The sequence below is a fragment of the Acipenser ruthenus genome, chromosome 4 (assembly GCF_902713425.1).
Source record: "Acipenser ruthenus chromosome 4, fAciRut3.2 maternal haplotype, whole genome shotgun sequence".
NCBI lineage: Eukaryota > Metazoa > Chordata > Actinopteri > Acipenseriformes > Acipenseridae > Acipenser > Acipenser ruthenus.
This window is the reverse complement of record NC_081192.1, coordinates 75887109-75909596: the sequence shown is the minus strand read 5'-3', so window position 1 is coordinate 75909596 and position 22488 is coordinate 75887109. Positions and strand designations below refer to the sequence as shown.

The 22488-nt window shown below is 39.2% G+C and overlaps 1 protein-coding gene across 1 annotated transcript in view; it reads left to right on the top strand.

The window, feature by feature from the left end:
• Nucleotides 1-22488, top strand: part of mocos (molybdenum cofactor sulfurase) — a 155824-nt gene that overhangs the window by 111003 nt on the left and 22333 nt on the right. The gene's annotated exons all lie outside the window — the stretch shown is intronic.

Below are 22488 nucleotides of genomic sequence, written 5' to 3'. Positions count from 1 at the left end.
TCTGACGAAGCACAGGGTCCCCTTTTAAATTGCCATTTGGTGCACTTTTAAAAGCTTTCCTCTTACCATCTGTCTTCCTGCTCCAATAATTAATATTAAACTCAAATTGTCTTTTACCCAGTAACTAACTAACTAACTAACTAAATGAAACCCAAATACTAACAACACATAAACACCAACACTATTTACAGGCAGGGCTCTTGCTCTGCCACAATTGCACACACAGGTGCTGGACACAAGTGAGAGGTTAGGGGCAGTGTACGCTTTCTGATTTAAAAAATGATTATATTTTTATATAGCTTACATGCACATGCCTTCCTGAAAAAGATAACCACCATTTGACTTTTGGATAAGAAAAAGCATCCTCTAATGTTAGCACATGAAAGTAGAAGACACTGGAGTGTCAGCAAGCTCTGGTTATTTGTTTAAAACTTTAGTTTGAATAAAAAATGGCATAGCAAGACAGCACACAGTTTTATTAAAATATCCAACAATTCATTGTTAAATGGCAAACAAATATAAGTTTTTATTTGTTACTGTAGATTTGCCAATAAAATATTACAACTTTTCATTGGAAAAATTCATTCCAAGCTAGGGTGTGATTTGAAATTGATTTTGATTTTGAAATATTTTTTTATTTTTTTTATTTTTTACGGTAGAACCTACCCCTAAAAGCACATCTGTCACGCTGCCAAGACTGTTAGGAGGGCGTGGCACCGAGACAGACACGCTGTATTGCATAAAATGCATCAGCGTCATTTTAAAATGCATGAGTTTTTGTTTATAATATACAGAAACATAACATGTTATAGCATGTTTTAAAGGGCATTTATTTGTATTACAAAATTATAATTATACCCATTATGCAATATTTTTTATAGTGTTTCTTAGGGGTCAAAAAGTCATAATAACAACATTTTTTCATATTAATAATTTGTAAAGAATATTATTGTACAACATTGTAAAAGCAGGTAATGTGACTATCTATATAAATATTTAATGTGAAGCATTTTTTTAAATGTTATAAATGTAATCCAATTTAAATTAAATCTGTGCATTGCAAAGTCATGTCTTCCACATGTTTTAACTTCCTTTCTATATTACAAATTAATGTATTTAAATGGTCTAGCATATTTGCAGAATCAGATCCACTGTGAACTGTATAGATGCTACTAGCCCTGTGAGTGTCTGAGCTGTCCTGTGACATTTGATCAATCATACCATCGTCACTGCTGTCAACCACTCGTCTGTTTGCAAATGTGCATCAGTGAGACGAAGCTGGGGTCTGGTGGGAGAATGCCCTGATGGCCGCAAACGCCAGTCAAAGGGGTCTGGAACGCAGTGTGACAGAGAGGGCAAGGTTACTGTGACATCTAGGGCAGAGGCTACTTCAGCCCCTCTCAATATACCAGACATGTGGAACTCGAGCGCGGACCTAGTGTGGGACCAGACAAATGATTCCACACTGGTGCACGCTTGGGGGCAGGTCCGGGCTATTGAAGGTAAGGATGTTGAAGGCACTAGGTGGCTAGTATTTGCACATTTCATTATAAAAGGGCAATTGTTATATAGGGTGAACCCTGCCACGGGCACAGGGCAGCCTGTAACACAATTAATGCTTCCCCAGTCTTATCGGTCCGAGGTAATGAGGCTTGCGCATGATATCCCTTTTTCGGGACACCTCGGAACCGATAAAACTAGAGAATGCATATTGGCTCGATTTTATTGGGTAGGAATTTATAATGATGTGTCAAAATATGTAGCCACATGCCCAGGTTGCCAGCTAGTAGCGCTGGGTCGAGTTTGCCCCACCCCTTTAGTTCCACTGCCGATTATCTCTACCCCCTTTGAATGCATTGCGATGGACATTGTAGGCCCTTTGCTGTCTTCTGATTCCGGGTATATGCATATATTAGTGGTGGTAGTGCAACGCGATACCCGGAAGCAGTTCCATTGAGGCCTACAAGTGCATCTGCAATTGCCAAAGAATGAGTGCAGAATATTGCTAGAGTAGGGATCCCCAAGGAGATTTTGACTGATCATGGAACAAACTTCTTGTCTCAGAGATTACAGCAAGTGTACAAAATTCTAAAAATACGTCCCATTCACACCTGTGTTTATCATCCAAAAACAGACGGTTTGGTGGTATGTTTTAATCAGACGCTTCAGTCGATGCTGAGACGTTTTGTGATTCAAGAGTAAAAACATTGGGCAACGCTTCTTCCCTACCTCCTTTTTGCAGTGAGAGAGGCGCCGCAGAGCCCTCACCCTCATTACAACACCGACGCTTCGGATGTTGGGCTGGGGCCGGTTTTGTCACAAAAGGTAGACGAAGTCGAACACTCCCATCATGTACCTCAGTAAGAAGATGCTTCCCCGGGAGAGCAACTACTCCATAGTCGAAAAGGAGTGTTTGGCCATTAAATGGGCTACTCACTCTTTACGATACTACCTGCTGGGACATTCATTCGATCTCATCACAGACCACGCCGCACTCAAGTGGTTAAGCACAATAAAGGACAGCAATGCCCGGGTAACTCGAAGGTATCTAGCATTGCAGCCCTTCAGGTATCATATGATTCACCGTGCAGGAAAAGACCACCAAAATGGGGATTATTTTTCCCATCGACATTGAGGCAGCCTAAAAAAACGAGGTGAAACAAGAAAGGGACGCAGCAACAGCTACACCCAGAGAATGGTCACCAGAAGCCAGCGGTAATAAATTTATCCAATTATGAACTCAATCAAACACAATTGTCAGTGCTAAATAAGGGTTTATCATTTGTTCCAACTAATGGGGTGTAACAGGGCGAGCAGACCTGTACATTGTTTATTTATTTTTAGATCGGGGTCTCCCCCTCCGCCCCTGTGCAGAGTGTTTTGTATTATTTATTTCGTTTTATTGTATTATATTTATGACGGCGTAGCGCCGTGTTTTGTTTATTTTTAAAACGTGTCCTGGCAGAGGCGAGATCGGTGCTCGTCCTCTGCCAGGAGTAATAATTAATAAACCCGTGCAGATTGTGGCCGAGGGGTAATAGGATGATTTACTAATTAGTTAAACCCCTCGGCCATGATATAAAAAGCCTGCAGCTCTCGGCACTCAGGGTGGGTGTCAGAAGGAGAGAGTGTGTGAGAGGAGACGGAGTTACTTAAAACGAAACTAAATCATAGCATACAGGAACAGTGACAGCGACTGCCCAGCCTGACCTGTATGGTTCATGGTTTGTTTATTTTGGATTTTGTGTTCGTGATTTGTTTTTGTTTACCCTTTTATTTTGCTCTGTGAGCAAGTGTTCTTTTGTTTAAATATTTATTTTATTTTTGGTTGCTTTAAATAAAACGGCGCCCGCGCCACTGCATCATACCTTTTTGTTTTTGTTGTCCCTTCTGCCGTGACGTCACCACTCGTCCATTCCTGTCACACGTGGTGTCAGAAGTGGGATAGCGCCCCCTGGAGACTCAGAGCGGAAGTGCAGTTTTTTTTGTTTTGTTTAAAAAATAAAATAAATATTTAAACAAAAGAACATATATCATGGCCGAGGGGTTTAACTAATTAGTAAATCATCCTATTACCCCTCGGCCACAATCTGCACGGGTTTATTAATTATTACTCCTGGCAGAGGACGAGCACCGATCTCGCCTCTGCCAGGACACGTTTTAAAAATAAACAAAACACGGCGCTACGCCGTCATAAATATAATACAATAAAACTAAATAAATAATACAAAACACTCTGCACAGGGGCGGAGGGGGAGACCCCGATCTAAAAATAAATAAACAATGTACTGGGCTGCTCGCCCTGTTACATGGGGTCAATGCATTTAATTTAAAAGGTGGATTATTATACATTTTTTAGACAATTCAATTTGAAACATTTTTTTCCAGCTAAAATACATATGGCAACAGATTGTACCCCACTGGATAAATTTGAGAAACAAATCTACTTTTTTTTCCAGTAGGTGTTTTGAATCCTACAATAAATACTTTCAGTAAATTAACATCATAACCAAACATCATAACCTTATCTTTAAGGAACTTAGATAATGACAATCTAATAATGAAATCAGCAGATAAAGGTGGGTCTATAGTCATCCAGAACTCTGAGGATTACATTTCTGAGGCATTAAGACAATTAAGAAGTATACTTTTATAGACTTTTGACTAATGATCCAATATTGGAACTTAAAATTGAGAGAAATGCAATTCTAGAGAGAGCAGAGGAAAACAATTTGATCACACATAATCGATTTTTGAACGTTGAATAGCCTATAACATCAGTTTTTTATATGCGACCCAAAATACACAGATTCTCAACACCCCCCCGGAAGACTTATGGTATCGGGGAATGGTTCCATTTCAGAACCACTAAGTCAATTCATAGATCATTTTATCGTTGATATTGCTAAAGAGTTACCATCTTATTTATCAGACACTAAACATGTGATCAAACTGCTTTCCCAATATGCAGTTCCTTCTGGAGCATTTTTGTCTCTTTTGATGTGGAAAGCTTATACACCAACATACCGCATGAAGGTGGTCTGGAGGCACTCTTGTTCTATTTTGAAACTAGGCAAAGTGAATTACCTATTGATTTTGTGTTAGTTTTTATTTTAAAATCAAATTATTTTTTCTTTAAAAATACGTACTATTTACAAACTCATGGGACTGCAATAGGTTTGTGTTTTGCTCCAAATTTTGCAAACTTATATATGGGATATTGGGAAAAGAAATATATTGATGACACTCCCTGTAGTCCACTTTTAAGGAATGTTTTATTTTGGAAAAGATACATAGATGTACTTTTAATCCTTTGCAGACTATAGACGTGCTCAAATTTGTTGGTACCCTTACAGTTCATTGAAATAATGCTTCATTCCTCCTGAAAAGTGATGACATTAAAAGCTATTTTATCATGTATACTTGCATGCCTTTGGTATGTCATAGAATAAAGCAAAGAAGCTGTGAAAAGAGATGAATTATTGCTTATTCTACAAAGATATTCTAAAATGGCCTGGACACATTTGTTGGTACCCCTTAGAAAAGATAATAAATAATTGGATTATAGTGATATTTCAAACTAATTAGTTTCTTTAATTAGTATCACACATGACTCCAATCTTGTAATCAGTCATTCACCCTATTTAAATGGAGAAAAGTAGTCACTGTGCTGTTTGGTATCATTGTGTGCACCACACTGAACATGGACCCCAGAGAAAGCAAAGGAGAGAGTTGTCTGAGGAGATCAGAAAGAAAATAATAGACAAGCATGGTAAAGATAAAGACTACAAGACCATCTCCAAGCAGCTTGATGTTCCTGTGACAACAGTTGCAAATATTATTAAGAAGTGTAAGGTCCATGGAACTGTAGCCAACCTCCCTGGGCGCGGCCGCAAGAGGAAAATCGACCCCAGATTGAACAGAAGGATAGTGCGAATGGTAGAAAAAGAACCAAGGATAACTGCCAAAGAGATGCAAGCTGAACTCCAAGGTGAAGGTACGTCAGTTTCTGATCCCACCATCCGTCGCTTTTTGAGCGAAAGTGGGCTCCATGGAAGAAGACCCAGGAGGACTCCACTTTTGAAAGAAAAACATAAAAAAGCCAGACTGGAATTTGCTAAAATGCATATTGACAAGCCACAATCCTTCTGGGAGAATGTCCTTTGGACAGATGAGTCAAAACTGGAGCTTTTTGGTAAGTCACATCAGCTCTATGTTCACAGACGAAAAAATGAAGCTTTCAAAGAAAAGAACACCATACCTGCAGTGAAACATGGAGGAGGCTCGGTTATGTTTAGGGGCTGCTTTGCTGCGCCTGGCACAGGGTGCCTTGAATCTGTGCAGGGCACAATGAAATCTCAAGACTATCAAGGCATTCTGGAGCAAAACGTACTGCCCAGTGTCAGAAAGCTCTGTCTCAGTCGCAGGTCATGGGTCCTCCAACAGGATAATGACCCAAAACACACAGCTGAAAGCACCCAAGAATGGATAAGAACAAAACATTGGACTATTCTGAAGTGGCCTTCTACGAGTCCTGCTCTGAATCCTATCGAACATCTATGGAAAGAGCTGAAACTTGCAGTCTGGAGAACGCACCCATCAAACCTGAGACAGCTGGAGCAGTTTGCTCAGGAAGAGTGGGCCAAACTACCTGTTAACAGGTGCAGAAGTCTCATTGAGAGCTACAGAAAACGTTTGATTGCAGTGATTGCCTCTAAAGGTTGTGCAACAAAATATTAGGTTAGCGGTCCCATCATTTTTGTCCATGCCATTTTCATTTGTTTTATTATTTACAATATTATGATGAATAAAAAATCAAAAGCAAAGTCTGATTTCTATTAAATATGGAATAAACAGTGGTGGATGCCAATTACTTTTGTCAGTTTCAAGTTATTTCAGAGAAAATTGTGCATTCTTCGTTTTTTGTGGAGGGGTACAAATTTGAGCACGTCTGTATATAATGTGTGTGTTTAAGGATCTTAAATCAATCATAAATGCTTACTTTAGTACTCATAGCAGGCATAAATAAACTCAACACATAAAAATGATTAAGGCTATTAAGGCTAACAAACGTAAGTAGAATATAGAAGTTAGAAATCATGGTACCAGAATTGTAGGTATAGACACAAGCAGGAATAAAACATTTAAACAAATATTTTCATAAGCACGCAGGCTTCAGTATGGTTAAGTACACGTGCAAGCAGGATTCACGCACATTACGTACAGTAACAGTGTTATGCAGCGTCTGTTGTGTTGTTCAGTTTGGAAACAGTTTCAATTGCATTTAGTATTGAGTTGTAATATTAGTTACTTCAAACTTGTAGACAAACTCAATCAATGTTGAAATGGTTCTGACTTTCATAGTTGTTGTTTTATACACACAATATCATCAGTTTAGTTCAAGTATTATCTTGTTTCAATTGTTCATCAAAGTAACATTGTTTGTCTTTTTTATCTTAGCAAAGTGCTACGCTGTATTAAACATTTTTACTTCTGGTTTGCATGTAGATATTTCTTATCCAAACAAATAGTATTTTACTTGAATCTTAAAGTCTTTGAAACGTAATACTTATTCTGGAAATGTGTTCGTTGTTGAAAAGCAAACTTGAAATGCAGTTGGTCTTCTCCGTAACACGCAGAGCTGCAGGGTGTAGCAGTGAGGAGTCTTCTTGAATGGGTCCCCATTACAAATGAAGGCTCCATGGTTACCTCATGCTGAGATGAGAGTGAGTCCTAGTCCAAGAATCCAAGTCCAAGAGAAGAGTCCAAGATTTCAAGAGAGCGAGTTCATTTTTGTTTCTCTTTAAATACAGCGCCCAAAGAGGATTTTACGTTGGTGATCCAATCACTTTCAGGTAAAACAGGAAGTTAATCCCTGACCAAAATCAGTCCTGTAATTGGCTTAAAGAATTTGAATGATGCTTCACTTTTACACAAGCAATGTGTGTCATCAACACTAGCAGTGTCCTGTCTCTATGGAGAGAATTCATTAAAACAGTAACCTTTATAGAACAAAACTTCATTTGGATATAACTTTAGTTATATTGATCATAGAAGGATACACATTTCAATGTCATTCTCCTAATTCAGTTACTGTTACAAGCATGTTAAACACATTATACAATAATTAAAGTAAAATAATTTAACATAATAATTCACTTTAAACTTCATTAAAACAAAATAAACATTTAAACAGATCTTTAACTTGCATCCACAACATTAGTTATTAAAATGATTCTGAAACCAATTTACTCAGTTAAATTGTTACTCATTTGTCAAACTTTCATGGAGAGAGTCATGCCACCTCGTATCCACCAGGGGTCGCTCTTCTTGACCCTTATAGGAAGTAAATTGTGTATTGTCTTCCAGACAGATGTTCTTAATTAAAATATAAGAATTAGCTTTGTTTCTTTGGACAAGACTGGCACTTCAGCACAGCAGGTATTCTAAACCATTCCCCAATTTAAATCTTTATGACCCTGTGACCAATATCTAGCCTTTTGAAGTAGATCAAGAATGTTTTGGGGGAAGATAAACTTAATTAACATCACAGTATCATAGGAAAAAGAATGTAAATGTCATTTTAACAAGTATATTCAATCATAACTAGGAATTTCTCCCACAGTACTACATTATATTATAATTTGATATCTTAATTGGTCTAAAAAATAAAAAAAGCTTTTACTGTTGACCATGAACTCGTGATTACCAAATTGCAGAATATTGGCTCTGAAAAGAAGTTGGTTTAAAAATGACCTACAAGATCAGACTCAAAGATTATTTATAGTAGTAAATTGACCTGGCCATAATCAAAAAGGGGGTTCCTCAAGGTTCAATTCTTAATCTATTGCTTTTTTGCATCTACATAAATGACATGTGTAATGTTCTTAAATATTCCACATGTCATTTATGTCATGTAAATTGGAATTGTTTTATTTTTTATGGTTTTATTTTGTATTCCTATGTTTGAGTGTTTCTGTCCTGTTTGAATGATTTGTCTCTTTTTATCACTGATTGTATAATGTTTTTTCTTGCTGCCTTCTCTTGCCAGGACCCCCTTGAAATGAGATGTATATCTCAAAGGTTCTAACCAGGTTAAATAAATAAATTTGAAATTTAAGAAAATTATTGGGAGTAAAAAAAAAAAGTCTCTACACACAGTAGATATCACTCAGAATTTGCACTGCTGTTTTGCATTGAATAATCAGCCGCCAGTCGTCCTTTTTGTTATTTATTATCAGCGCTCATCTGGGGCAGCAATCACTGAGTCTCGTTCAGCTTGCAGATTAAAGCATACCTAGATCGAACACGTTGTTATTGCTGTGTATAAATTAAAATAAAACAGAGCGAGAGAGGAGAGACACCTGCTGTTAGACTGGGGATAGATATTAAAATAAGAAAAAAGGATTTGCAGGGCTGGGATGTGTCTGCAATCTCGCAAACAGGTGTATAGAGTGCATGCCGTTCATGGCCAGATGCACTGAAGAATAGCGATAAAGCTACTGGCTCTCTTAAATCAAATTTTAATTAAACAATTAGTATGCTTGTAAAAAGAGAATTGGAGACAGGAGCAGTGTGAGCAAGAGGGAGAGGGAGAAAACAGAGAGGGATTGCATGTGATGGCATCTGGACCCTGACAGCTCTTCCATTATCGAGGAATAACAGGATGGAGACAAGGCTCAGAAAATATGCATTTGCATTAGAATGCAATGTTAGCATTAATAATACATTTGGTAGGGGAATATGATATTTAAGCAACATCAGATGCATTTCAAATGTCCTTGCTTGAAGATTTTAATTGCCCCCTGTCTTTTTAAATATGATCATTGAAGCATAGATTAAATAATGTATTAAAAAGAACATTTACAGTCTACAGACTAGCTTATATGTGTATTCCTCATAACTGTGGAGTAGTTTATTTTGCACTAACAACACTTGGCTCTAAATGTCTTGTTAATATGTAGAAATATATATAGTAAATCAAGATTTAATAAATGTCAGTGCTCCATTTATTTTGTTGAAGATCTTTAGGTATTTTCCTCGATTTTTTTCTGATTTAATTTGCCATTTACAAATCCAAGGTAGCACTGTTGATGCAGGTTGATGTGCTTCCTGGTTTCTAATCACTTCATGTGATGTAGTTCAAATTCAAACTCCACTGGTCTAGCAGACGACAGGTCAAGTGAGTCACAGTGCAGGAGACCAGCAATATTGTCACCACTTTCTAGGTACACCACAGGATCAACATTTGATAGAGGTATTTAAAATCCTTTGAAAATCAGCCCTATCTATCAGTTTGGTGTTTAAATCCTTCCTTGCTTATTGATATCTTGAAGTTACCAATTGTGCAGGTAATTTATTTATAATCTTTCGTTAACCTGGCAAAAATGATTAATCCTTCAGGAAAGATTGTGTGAGCTCCTGTTTCCCCATGATACTTGATTCATCTATAGGAAAATAACATGATATGTGTCTAAGTGATTTCTCCTAAGACTATAATTAATTATAATACAGTCCTGCAGTCTGGTGGATTGATTCAAGATGTGTGTGATTAGGACCTTGCACTCATTAAGGGAGTTAAATTGGGTTTCAGCTGTGGGTATCGTAGATACCTACAGCTAGGTAGCTGGCATCAAGAATCATTTAAACACGGAATATATTCCTACAGATCATTTTTTTCAAAAGCCCTTTAAAATGAGCCGACTGTGGGATCCATGTGATCAGTCAATACCCCACCAGGCTAAGACAGATGGATTTTGTATAGCATTTTACAGCACCAGGAATCCACCTGCATTGTATTTGCCACGAACAGTATCTCAAACATCTAGAACAAATATTGAAACACAATAGCATGGTAAGTTGTAGGGCCACCACCCGGTCAGAATTGATTCAGTGTTCAGTCTGTTCTGGCATCATTCTTCAGTGATCAGTGTGTACTGTAATTCCAACAGGGGTGTGATGGGAGGATATTTGCATGTTCTCCCAAATGGTCAATGAAGTCATTGCTGTTGAGACCTTCCTGGTGAAACCTCATTCATTTTTTGCAGACTTGGATATGGAAATATCGGCAAATCAAATGACTTTCAGCCCTCTCAAAGTTGTTCAGATCTGCTCTATTGCCCATCATGGCTGAAACTGGCAGCGGAATGCTGGTTTTATATATTAAAAGAATACATGTCAGGGATTCCATTTGTATAACAAATAAAGTAGTAATGTAAGCCAAATAGGATGAAATGAAAATCAAACTAAAGGAATGGGCCTTACTTTGAGGACTGTTTCAATGAATGTTTTTTAAGTGTTTATAAACATTCTCTTATAAAAATTAGAATACACTAATAAACCCCATTCAAATGGGTTTTAAACAACATTCCTCAACAGATTATTACTTTAAACAGTAATTTGTGAATAGGGCCAAATAAATTAGATACAAGTCTGATGGTAAATTAAAGAGGAAGAAAGAAAATCAATTAGATTTAAAAAGTTACTGTCTGTCATTTTTCTTCTCTGCCTTTCTTGTAGGCGATCTTGTTGGATATAGTTCTGGCATTGTTGCCTTACGTCTGAAATCGTGATGCCTTGATTAAAGAGTAACAAGACTGTAATTGGTCCTGAGAATCTCCTATACTGAATTGCCTGTTACAGTTGCACATGGCAGTGCTTTGTTTACTGTAGTTGTGATGGTGTCAGCTCCTATGTAACACAATTTTTGTTCCTGGGTAGTAAGTGTTATTTCCTAATTGCTTATGCCTCAAAAGTATAGAAAATGGCTATTATTCCCCACAAACTTTGCTTTTGTGACCAGGACAGTGATATTTTGAAATGTACCTATTTCCAATGAGAAAACGGGTGAATTTTGTTCACATAAAGTCAGAAAAAAACAACATATGAATCCAAATTAACATGTATTTAAAGTAATACAAATATGACTACAAAAGATTTAGAAGTGAGTAGTTTTTCGAGATTTACGATTATACTGTAAATCACTTTCACGAATCAGCCCCCAAATGTAGTCTCCCATCATGTTCTCATTATACTGTCCTTGGTAGCGGCGTTCAAAGTCCAGTATATCCTGGTGGAAGCGCTCGCCTTGCTCCTCCGAGTACGCTTCCATGTTCTCCTTGAATTTATCAAGATGAGCATCAAGGATATGGACTTTGAGGGACATCCTACAGCCCATTGTGCCGTAGTTCTTCACCAGAGTCTCAACCAGCTCCACATAGTTTTCGGCCTTGTGATTGCCCAGGAAGCCCCGAACCACTGCGACAAAGCTGTTCCAAGCCGCTTTCTCCTTACTAGTGAGCTTCTTGGGGAATTCATTGCACTCCAGGATCTTCTTTATCTGTGGTCCGACGAAGACACCGGCTTTGAACTTTGCCTCAGACAGCTTAGGGAAGAAGTCTTGAAGGTACTTGAAGGCTGCCGACTCCTTATCTGGAGCTCTGACAAATTGTTTCATAAGGCCCAATTTGATGTGCAGTGGTGGCATCAGCACCTTCCGGGGGTCCACCAGTGGCTCCCACTTGACGTTGTTCCTCCCCACAGAGAACTCGGTCCGCTGTGGCCAGTCCTGCCTGTGGTAGTGCGCCTTGATGTCCCTGCTGTCCCAAAGGCAAAGATAGCAGGGAAACCTGGTAAAACCGCCTTGGAGACCCATCAGGAATGCCACCATTTTGAAGTCTCCTATGACCTCCCAGCCGTACTCATCATACTTCAAGGCGTCCAGCAAGGTCTTGATGCTGTTGTAATCCTCTTTGAGGTGCACCGAGTGAGCCAGGGGAAGAGACGGGTACTTGTTACCATTATGGAGCAGCACAGCTTTGAGGCGCCACTCATTCTGGTTACAGGCAATTCCGATTGCCTCGAACAGACTGGTCACATTGTGGCAGAAGCAGAGCCCATCTTGACGGGTGAAGAAGCTGGAAAAAGGTTGGTGACGCTTCCTCTGATCTGACTCTTGCACACTTTCATCCAACAAGTTCCTCTGGATCTACAACGTCTTCCTCGCTCTCTGACTTGCTGCTCTCTTCTAAAGACGGCTGCTCTCTCTCCGGAGGAGTGGGTACGGGGAGCTCATGGCAGTCTGGCACCGGGGCGATGGAGGAAGGAAGGTCCGGACACCTGATAGCAGGTGCATTCTTGCCAGTCCGACGTTTGGAAGGGTCCACCATGCAGAAGTAGCAGTTGCTTGAGTGGTCAGTGGGTTCCCGCCAAATTCTTGGGATAGCGAACTTCATGGCTCTCTTTTCCCCTCTATACCATCCTACAAAAATACATTTATTTCACCCATGACTAATGTGTAAGAGATTCTCGCAACATTTTTCATATATGATATATTTTTTCAATAACATTGAAAATTGTAAAACATTTTAAAAATAAAAACTTTTACCATTTTAAAAATTTTAACAAATTTTATAACATAAAATTCCGAGCAACAATTGTCCATCTTACCTTCCAGAGTTTTTTTGCAGTGCTCGCAGGTGAAATGAGGTGCCCAGGGTTTGTCTTGATCCCCGACAGGCATGCTGAAATATGCCTTGTAGGCCTCACACATCTTAGCAGATGCTTCCACGGAGTGCTTTTTCGCTCTTGTCTTGATAAATTGGCCGCAGACATAGCAAAATGCGTCTGCCAGATGCTTGCAGCCTCTTGATGCCATCTCAGAAAAATGCAGATATGCATCCACTTAGGCAGCTGGAACTAAACTGAACTGGTGGGCTTAAGGCCCCTGTATTTATACTACTATTTATATTACTGGAAAGTTCTAGAAAGTTCTAGAAGTTACTCCAAGTTTACTCAGCACTGAATCTATCTGGAATGTTCTGGAAAATAGGTAAATTTCAAAATATCACTGTCCTGGTCACAAAAGCAAAGTTTGTGGGGAATAATAGCCATTTTCTATACTTTTGAGGCATAAGCAATTAGGAAACAACACTTACTACCCAGGAACCAAAAAAAAAAAAAATTTGTTACACGGTGTTCTTCCTCTGTTGTCTCCCTTTTTCAGAGGAAGTGACACAATCAGCGTGTCATTAGCTTGTATCACCAGAAACTGCTTTCTCTGGTTTTCTTTTTGTTTGTTTGTTTGTTTGTTTTTGTAATTCTGATGTTCAGGTTTTTTTTTTTTCAAGTTCATTGTTTGAGATGCTATTGTGCCAGACATATATTGTGGAAGGTAAACTACTGTCCTTCGCAAATTTGTTGGGCACAGGCATTCAGCACTTGTACTGTACTTCATCCAATCATCCACTTCTGTATCCAACTGTGTAGTGCGATTTCCGCTCCCATTGAAACCAAAGGCTTGGAGGTGTTTGTGAGAGTTATGTGCAACTGCATAAAGAACAATGGGGGAGATCACGTGACCCTATCACTGAGATGGCTGCTTGCTGTTGGAGCTCCTGCTACCACTTCTCTATTTTCATTTATAATTGAACAACTTGCGCTCCTTATTATTATTATTATCATTATTATTATTATTATTATTATTATTATTATTATTATTATTATTATACATATAAAAACTGTCTGCTTACCATCGGGATCTGTTGCTTCCACTCAATCCACACTGGAGGGAAAGCATATGAAGAAGTCACTGGGCCTCAATGACTGGGAGAGGTTGCATGCACTTTTCGTGTATCAGTTCAAGAAGCAATTGACACAGCCTTGCGATCTGTGATTCAGAAAGTAACTGAAACTGCTACTATCCTATCTTAAACAGGAGGTTGCTGATATTGCTTCCTCTATGAAACAGCTAACTGGCAGGCAGGATATCACCAGAGCTGATCTTCGCCAGCAGAAAGACGAAATTAATCAATGCAATGCTTGTATTGATGATGATTATTATTATTATTATTATTATTATTTAATTTTTTTAGCAGACGCCCTTATCCAGAGCGACTTACAATTGTTACAAGATATCACATTATACATACAGACGTGCTCAAATTTGTTGGTACCCCTCCACAAAAAACGAAGAATGCACAATTTTCTGTGAAATAACTTGAAACTGACAAAAGTAATTGGCATCCACCATTGTTTATTCCATATTTAATAGAAATCAGACTTTGCTTTTGATTTTTTATTCAACATAATATTGTAAATAAGAAAACAAATGAAAATGGCATGGACAAAAATGATGGGACCGCTAACCTAATATTTTGTTGCACAACCTTTAGAGGCAATCACTGCAATCAGACATTTTCTGTAGCTCTCAATGAGACTTCTGCACCTGTTAACAGGTAGTTTGGCCCACTCTTCCTGAGCAAACTGCTCCAGCTGTCTCAGGTTTGATGGGTGCCTTCTCCAGACTGCAAGTTTCAGCTCTTTCCATAGATGTTCGATAGGATTCAGATCAGGACTCATAGAAGGCCACTTCAGAATAGTCCAATGTTTTGTTCTTATCCATTCTTGGGTGCTTTTAGCTGTGTGTTTTGGGTCATTATCCTGTTGGAGGACCCATGACCTGCGACTGAGACAGAGCTTTCTGACACTGGGCAGTACGTTTCGCTCCAGAATGCCTTGATAGTCTTGAGATTTTATTGTGCCCTGCACAGATTCAAGGCACCCTGTGCCTTCTTTGAAAGCTTCATTTTTTCGTCTGTGAACATAGAGCTGATGTGACTTGCCAAAAAGCTCCAGTTTTGACTCATCTGTCCAAATGACATTCTCCCAGAAGGATTGTGGCTTGTCAATATGCATTTTAGCAAATTCCAGTCTGGCTTTTTAATGTTTTTCTGTCAAAAGTGGAGTCCTCCTGGGTCTTCTTCCATGGAGCCCACTTTTGCTCAAAAAGCGACGGATGGTGCGATCACAAACTGACGTACCTTCACCCTGGAGTTCAGCTTGTATCTCTTTGGCAGTTATCCTTGGTTCTTTTTCTACCATTCACACTATCCTTCTGTTCAATCTGGGGTCGATTTTCCTCTTGCGGCCGCGCCCAGGGAGGTTGGCTACAGTTCCATGGACCTTAAACTTCTTAATAATATTTGCAACTGTTGTCACAGGAACATCAAGCTGCTTGGAGAGGGTCTTGTAGCCTTTACCTTTACCATGCTTGTCTATTATTTTCTTTCTGATCTCCTCAGACAACTCTCTCCTTTGCTTTCTCTGGTCCATGTTCAGTGTGGTGCACACAATGATACCAAACAGCACAGTTACTTCTTTTCTCCATTTAAATAGGCTGAATGACTGATTACAAGATTGGAGACATGTGTGATACTAATTAAAGAAACTAAATTAGTTTGAAATATCACTATAATCCAATTATTTATTATCTTTTCTAAGGGGTACCAACAAATGTGTCTAGGCCATTTTAAAATATATTTGTAGAATAAGCAATAATTCATCTCTTTTCACAGCTTCTTTGCTTTATTCTATGACATACCAAAGGCATGCAAGTATACATGATAAAATAGCTTTTAATTTCATCACTTTTCAGGAGGAATGAAGCATTATTTCAATGAGCTGTAAGGGTACCAACAAATTTGAGCACGTCTGTATATCACATTATTTTTACATACAATTACCCATTTATACAGTTGGGTTTTTACTGGAGCAATCGAGGTAAAGTACCTTGCTCAAGGGTACAACAGCAGTGCCCCACCGGGGATTGAACCCACGACCCTCCGGTCAAGAGTCCAGAGCCCTAACCACTACTCCACACTGCTGCTCCACACTGCTGCCTGATGGTGTTGTACAAATCGTTGCTGTAACATCAGACTGGTGGGGCTTCCAGAAGGTGCTGAAGGCAATTACCCCATCCACTTTCTTCAGCAGAAGATTCCACAATGGTAACCAGCCCTGAAGCCCTCCAATACCAGCCTTTTCTGGGGTTAAATAAAGCACACGCCGGTGGCCCTCGGGATTCCGATAGACCCGAACTTTGATATTTTAAATGCCTTCGTTATACCGAACGACAGCGACTTCTCCAGGCTGCTCAAAAATCCGCTCAGGTCATCGTACAGGGACAAAAGCTCTCTTTGTATGTGGATTACTCTGCTATCACTGCCGCGAGGAGGAGGGCCTTTGGTGAAGTTAGAGCGAAGCTTCGCTCCCAGGGAGTGGATAACTGGGGGAGTGAATAATTGGTGTATCCAGCTGTATTGAAAATCAATCATGGAGGGGAGCGTCTGTCTTTCATACTCCTGAAGAGGTCGCTTCCTTCTTTGCTCATCGTTTTCAGGATACAGCGAGGGCTATTGATCCCTCTGGACACAGGGCCCTGCACTTCTCCTCTCTTAGTTCAGAGGAAACGTCAGTATAGAGGAGTTAACTTTGCTCCTGTTTACTATTTTTCGTACTTTCAGTGTATGGAAGTGGAAACGTCTCGCTTTTTCTATGATCTGTGACCCGTCAGGTTTGCACATTTTCACTTGTTGTTTCCTGTGCTTATTGCTAAGGCTGTAGCCTAATGTATTCAGCTCTTAAGTTTCATTTTTTATGGGTATATGGGAACTATTTCCCTTCAAGGTATACTTCTGTGTTCATTCAAAATTACCTTTTCTGATGGAACTGCTTTGATATGATATGGGGACTAGTCATATGTTTATCATTTTTCCTGGCATTATTAGTTTTACTGCTGCTACTTCGGTCATTTTGACATTGCCCCCTTGTATTACTGCCTGGTAATTGATGTATAACAGAATAACGTATGCTGTATTTCAGTGGTATTAATTCTTAATTGTCCCCTTTTTTATAGACATGTTGTTCAATTTGAAGTTCATTTTTCCTATTACCCTGCCCCCTCAGGGTAATTTGGTTCATGATGACAATTGTTGTATTGGTTGAGGGGGTGGGGAGGGAGGCTGGGGAGGTGGAAGTAGGGAAGGGTAGGTTGGGATTTTGGGATTTGGGATTTGAGATTTCTGATATGTAGTGTGCTCCCTCTGGCTCTCTTCTTTATCATTTTAATTTTTTTTAACTATGCTCCCATCTCAGTTTATTTTGCTGTGATTGTGTTATTACTATGCTACTGTCCTATAGGATATTGCTGTATGATGAGTGCCGAGTCGGTAGTCTTTCTCCATGTCATATTTCCTTGCTTTCTGAGTGCTACGTCTTTTACTCGTTCATTCGCCCTGATCTTTATTCCTATCTTTGACCATGAATAGTGTTGTCATTAGTTCCTGGAATTTGCGAGGGGCCTATCATCCTGTAAAGAGAGCACAGTACTTCTATAATCTCAAGAAAAAGGTAATTCCATATTCCTCTGCTCAGAATAAACATAGGGGTGTCCTTATACTTGCCAAGAGACAGCTGAACCTTAAAATTCGTCTCCAAGGTAATGATTCGGAGTGGAGATTCTGATATGTGACGACGCTGTTGAATAACCGAGGTCTGTATTGTCGTTCTCTATGCACCAAATAGCTTTGCACAGTTTTTTGACCAGGTGAAACATACATTGGCATCATTGGTGAATATGGCTGTTATATTGATGGAGCTATTCAATCCTGTATTAGACACTTCTCACCATTCAGCCACACATTCTCCTACAATTACTCAATTATTAAACAAATTTGCTAAAGATCTATCGATTTGTGACTCTCTACACGTGATTATACGTTTCTCGGGCAGGCATAAAACTTATAGCAGAATTTATGCTATTCTAGTATCCTGTAATATTTTGCGGTTTGTGAAGTCCACAGATTATCCAAAATATATGAATCTCGGACCATGCCCCTGTGTCACACACTTTCACACTGGTAAGACAGGCCAAGTGCTGGAGGTTTAATACTTTTCTGCTGCAGGATAAAGCTTTTGTTAAACATTTAACAGAGAGTTTAGAAGAATTCCTGGCACTTAATTTATCCTCAGAGGTGACCCCCCATGCTGTATGGGAGGTAACAAAATGTCATATTCGAAGTTGTATGATCTCATATGCTTTGCATTTGAACAAATCCAGACTACAGCAGATTACTAGGCTAGAAGAGGACATTAGACACATTGAATCGCAACTGAAGCTCAGCTTTTGTAGTTCCAAGATGGGCCGCTTGCGTGCGTTGAAAGACAGGCATAAACATCTGTCTACAAATAAAGCGGAATTTATTTTGCTTAAATCTAGACAGCTTTATTATGAACATGTTGAATGCCCAAGCAGATTATTGGCTTTGCTCTTAAAACAAGCAGAACAATTTGCCTCTATCGATGCAATCAAAGATACAATGGAAAGGGTGGTTTCTGGGCCGGAGCAAACAAGGTCCTAAAGATATTTTACTCTCGACTTTACACATCTGAGGCAACAGTAGACAGCGGTGTTATTGATGATTTTTTGAGCACCCTGGAATTACCCCAACTATCTCCTCATCAAGCTTCAGTGCTAGACACACCTTTGACGCTACAGGAGCTGGAGGATGCATGGTAGCAGATTGGCCCCCTCCTAGTCAATTAATTATTCATTAGAAATTGGCTCCTTTCACAGAGACCAGAAGTCTGCATTGATCTCTCTTTTGAAAAAGGAGAAGGATCCTTTAGAATTCACCACAACCAGACAGGGTTTATAAAAGGCAGGCTTGCTCTAAACACCACATATCACTGTATGCGGATGATGTATTGTTATATCTTGCGGATATATCAAATTCCCTCCCTAATGCTTTGCATTTGTTTGATTTCTTTGGTTCTTTTTCCGGTTACAAGATCAGTTGGTCTAAATCCGCTTTGCTGCCCTTGAATCTACCTGCTACAGATCCATTACTTATAACCTTGGTACCTATTCATACTTGCACAGATAGTTTTACATATCTGGGCATAAAAATTTACAGACGCTGCCATCAATTAGGGAAGGAAACTTTGGCAGTATGTTGACTAAAATGCAGTTATATTTGGATAGGTGGTCACCACTTCAGCTTACCCTATGGCGGAATATCTGTGAATGATGTTGCCGCATATCACTTTCTTGTTCTCCATGTTGCCTTTATCACTTCCCCCACTAATTTATTGATTAATTCACTGTGCTCAAAATTTATCTGTAATGGTAAGAACTCCGGAATTTGTTTAGCGACTTTGCAGCGCTCGAATTCCGCTGGGGGGCTCGTCCTACCGAATTTTCAATATTACTATTGGGCTTTCCAGCTTAGGGCTATGAAGATGCGGTTTCACCCAGAAACTCATGTTTCTTGGCGTCCCATTGAAGATATTTTTGTTCAACCGTACTGCTTGCAGGATCTCCCCTTTCCTGGTTTAAAGCATATTTTTTTTCGATTTGCATGGGCACCATTATTGCCAGTACTTTGCAAATTTGCAATAAAGTTAACATATTTTTCCGTACACATGTTGTACTGCACACACGATCCCCTCTGTGGTGTAAGGCCTTCCTATTAACTGGCTCACACCCGATTCCGGCTGCGTACTTCTCAGGATTTGCAAGAACAATACTCGTCCGGGCTTCTCTTTCTTTTTTTAATCTCGTGCTTATGGGGTTCCCTGGGGTGCCCCTTTACATCCTCATCCACTGGTAAATCTCTTTTACAGCTCTCCTCCCAATGTAGGGATTGTTTCATTCATATATGAGAAAGTTTTATCCTACAATGTTGAGACCCTTCCAATTACTTCCATTTGGGATAGGGAGTTGAGTAAGCTTGCTGTCACCCCTGACTGGAATACTATCTGGGAGAATATTTTTATATCGTCTAAAAATCTGGCACATCAGCTTATTCATTTTAAAATGGCTCACAGATTTTACACTACTCCACTTAGGAGGTTCCAGATGGAAATGGTAGTGGGAGTGACTGGCACATGCATATGTTCTGGGAGTGCCTGAAAATGGTTACCTTTTGGCAGTTTGTTGTATCTACTGTGGGCTCTCTAGTGGGGGTGGTTGTGCACCTCACTCCTGAAGTACTTTTGTTGGCTGATGACTCTCAGTTAGCATTGCCATTACAATCTAGGAGGCTTTTACGGCAACCAAGAAAACTATCCTGAAGGGTTGGGTGGAGCCATCTATCTCCTTTTCTTCTGTCTGGTTGGACTATTTACTTGACATTATTCTTTTGGAGAGATCTACGACTCGGCTACACTTAGCCACTGCTAATACGATGGCAGCACGGGATACTGCTGCAGATAAAGTGGCACAGTTGTTTGAGTAAGATCAAGTGCGTATTATGGCATTTCCCCCTAGGATAACTTTCATTCAATTAATTAAGGAATATTCTTTCCTTGATATTTTCAATAGTTTATTGTATCTTGTTGTTGTAATCTTGTTTTTGTATTTCTGTATTGCTGTGATACCAAGGGGTGGAGAAAAGAAAGAAAAAAAAATAAAAATAATTGTTCGTTAAAAAAAGAACAATGGGAAGGCAGAAGGATTTCTGTGACTTCATGGTAGTGATAGCTGGTGCCTATTGTGCAGTGGAGCTGACAGTTTAACAATCACATTGTCACATTTGAAAGGAATGAGGAAGTCTATTCATCCTGGAACTTGTACAGCTCAAGATAAGCTCATTTAGAAAATAAAATTACTCAATATTGGACCAACATAACCCAAAATCAAAAACACCATACAATTGTAAGGGAAATGTCAAATAAAAAAAAAAATAATACTAAATGACAAATGGCATTTGAAGCTATTTAACTGTTTTAGCATACAGGAATGAAACAAATATACAGAAGTCTCGTCCTTGGCATGTCTGTGCTGTGAAGCCGGGCTTTGTACCCCAGGAATTGAAAGCCACTCATGGCGTGTTTATAAGAACACAGATGAAAATGATAGTGAGACCAGAAATTAAAATTGTACACGTCCTAGTGATTCAGTTATCTTGCCACAGTTAATAAATAGGCATATATATTTCTTCTTGTTAGTAATCAAAGTATTCAGCGCTAACAGATTTATTCCTCTTCTCCTTACCTATAACTTATGAGGCTGTCTGGCATCTGGCAGTTTTGCAAAGCAGTCAGGAGATACAGTCCATCTGCTGCTGTTCATGCAAATGTGAACAGCTGTCAGTTCCATGGAGTTGACATAGATTATATTGCAAAAAAGGCTTTCTAGTTTTGTTTTTTGTCTTTCCAGGTGTTAAGCCTAAATATCTATGTTATCATTACCAGATCTGTGACACAACAATCATGTTCAGCTCTTCAACCCTAAGTAACTGTAGTTAAAGTGTTACTGAACACCCTGTACACGCAAACAGGGTATCGTGACAATATATTTTTTTGACTGTTGTGATATTTTCTTCACACATGCTGTATCCCAAATAAGCTGGGGACTTGTGTGATGTGTAACTCATCACACGCTCTCAGCTGCTCTAAATGTATCAGTGTTTATCTGATAAAAATCAAACAGAATCAGAATTGATTGGTTGTTATCAATAAGCTACTAACAACCAAATGAGCAAGATGGGCCAAATGAAAACCCCTGTTCTAATGTGATCTGGTACAATGAATATCCTCTACTCAGTGATACACCAGCGTCACTGTGACACATTTCCCAATACTTTCCCCAAAAGTGACAGTGAGTATTGTAGAGACACCTAGGTTGTATCTACAGCTTTACAGTTTTATTTTGTGTTCTTCAGAAACAAAAGGTCAGTAAACTCTGCTGGCATATTTAAGAACAAACAAAAATAAGAAATGGTGGTTGGTTCTGAATTATCAAACATATTGACCCTCTCACTGAAGAAAATGTCCCCCTAAAATTTAGAGTGGGGGCCACATTGACCCTCAGTCTGTAAGTCCTGGAGCAAACACTGTATTATGTTCTGTAACGAAAATGATATTCAAGATTCTCTTTATCGGTTAATAACGATTTTTTTTCGTTCCCTTTCAGCCTGTTCTCTCTGTCTCTCTCCATTGTTTCCAAACATACAATAATTTGAAAAAAGCGCTCTTCAATAGTCAACTACAAAGCATTACATCACAGCCAGCTAAAGAAATTCAACATTACATTTAGCTTGCTTTTTCAGAGCAGCCTGCCAGCGAATCAAATAGCATTATATTTGCCTTCAGTTCAGGCTTTCCACCTTGCGGTCAGCTACATGCTCCCACATTACATGATCAGTC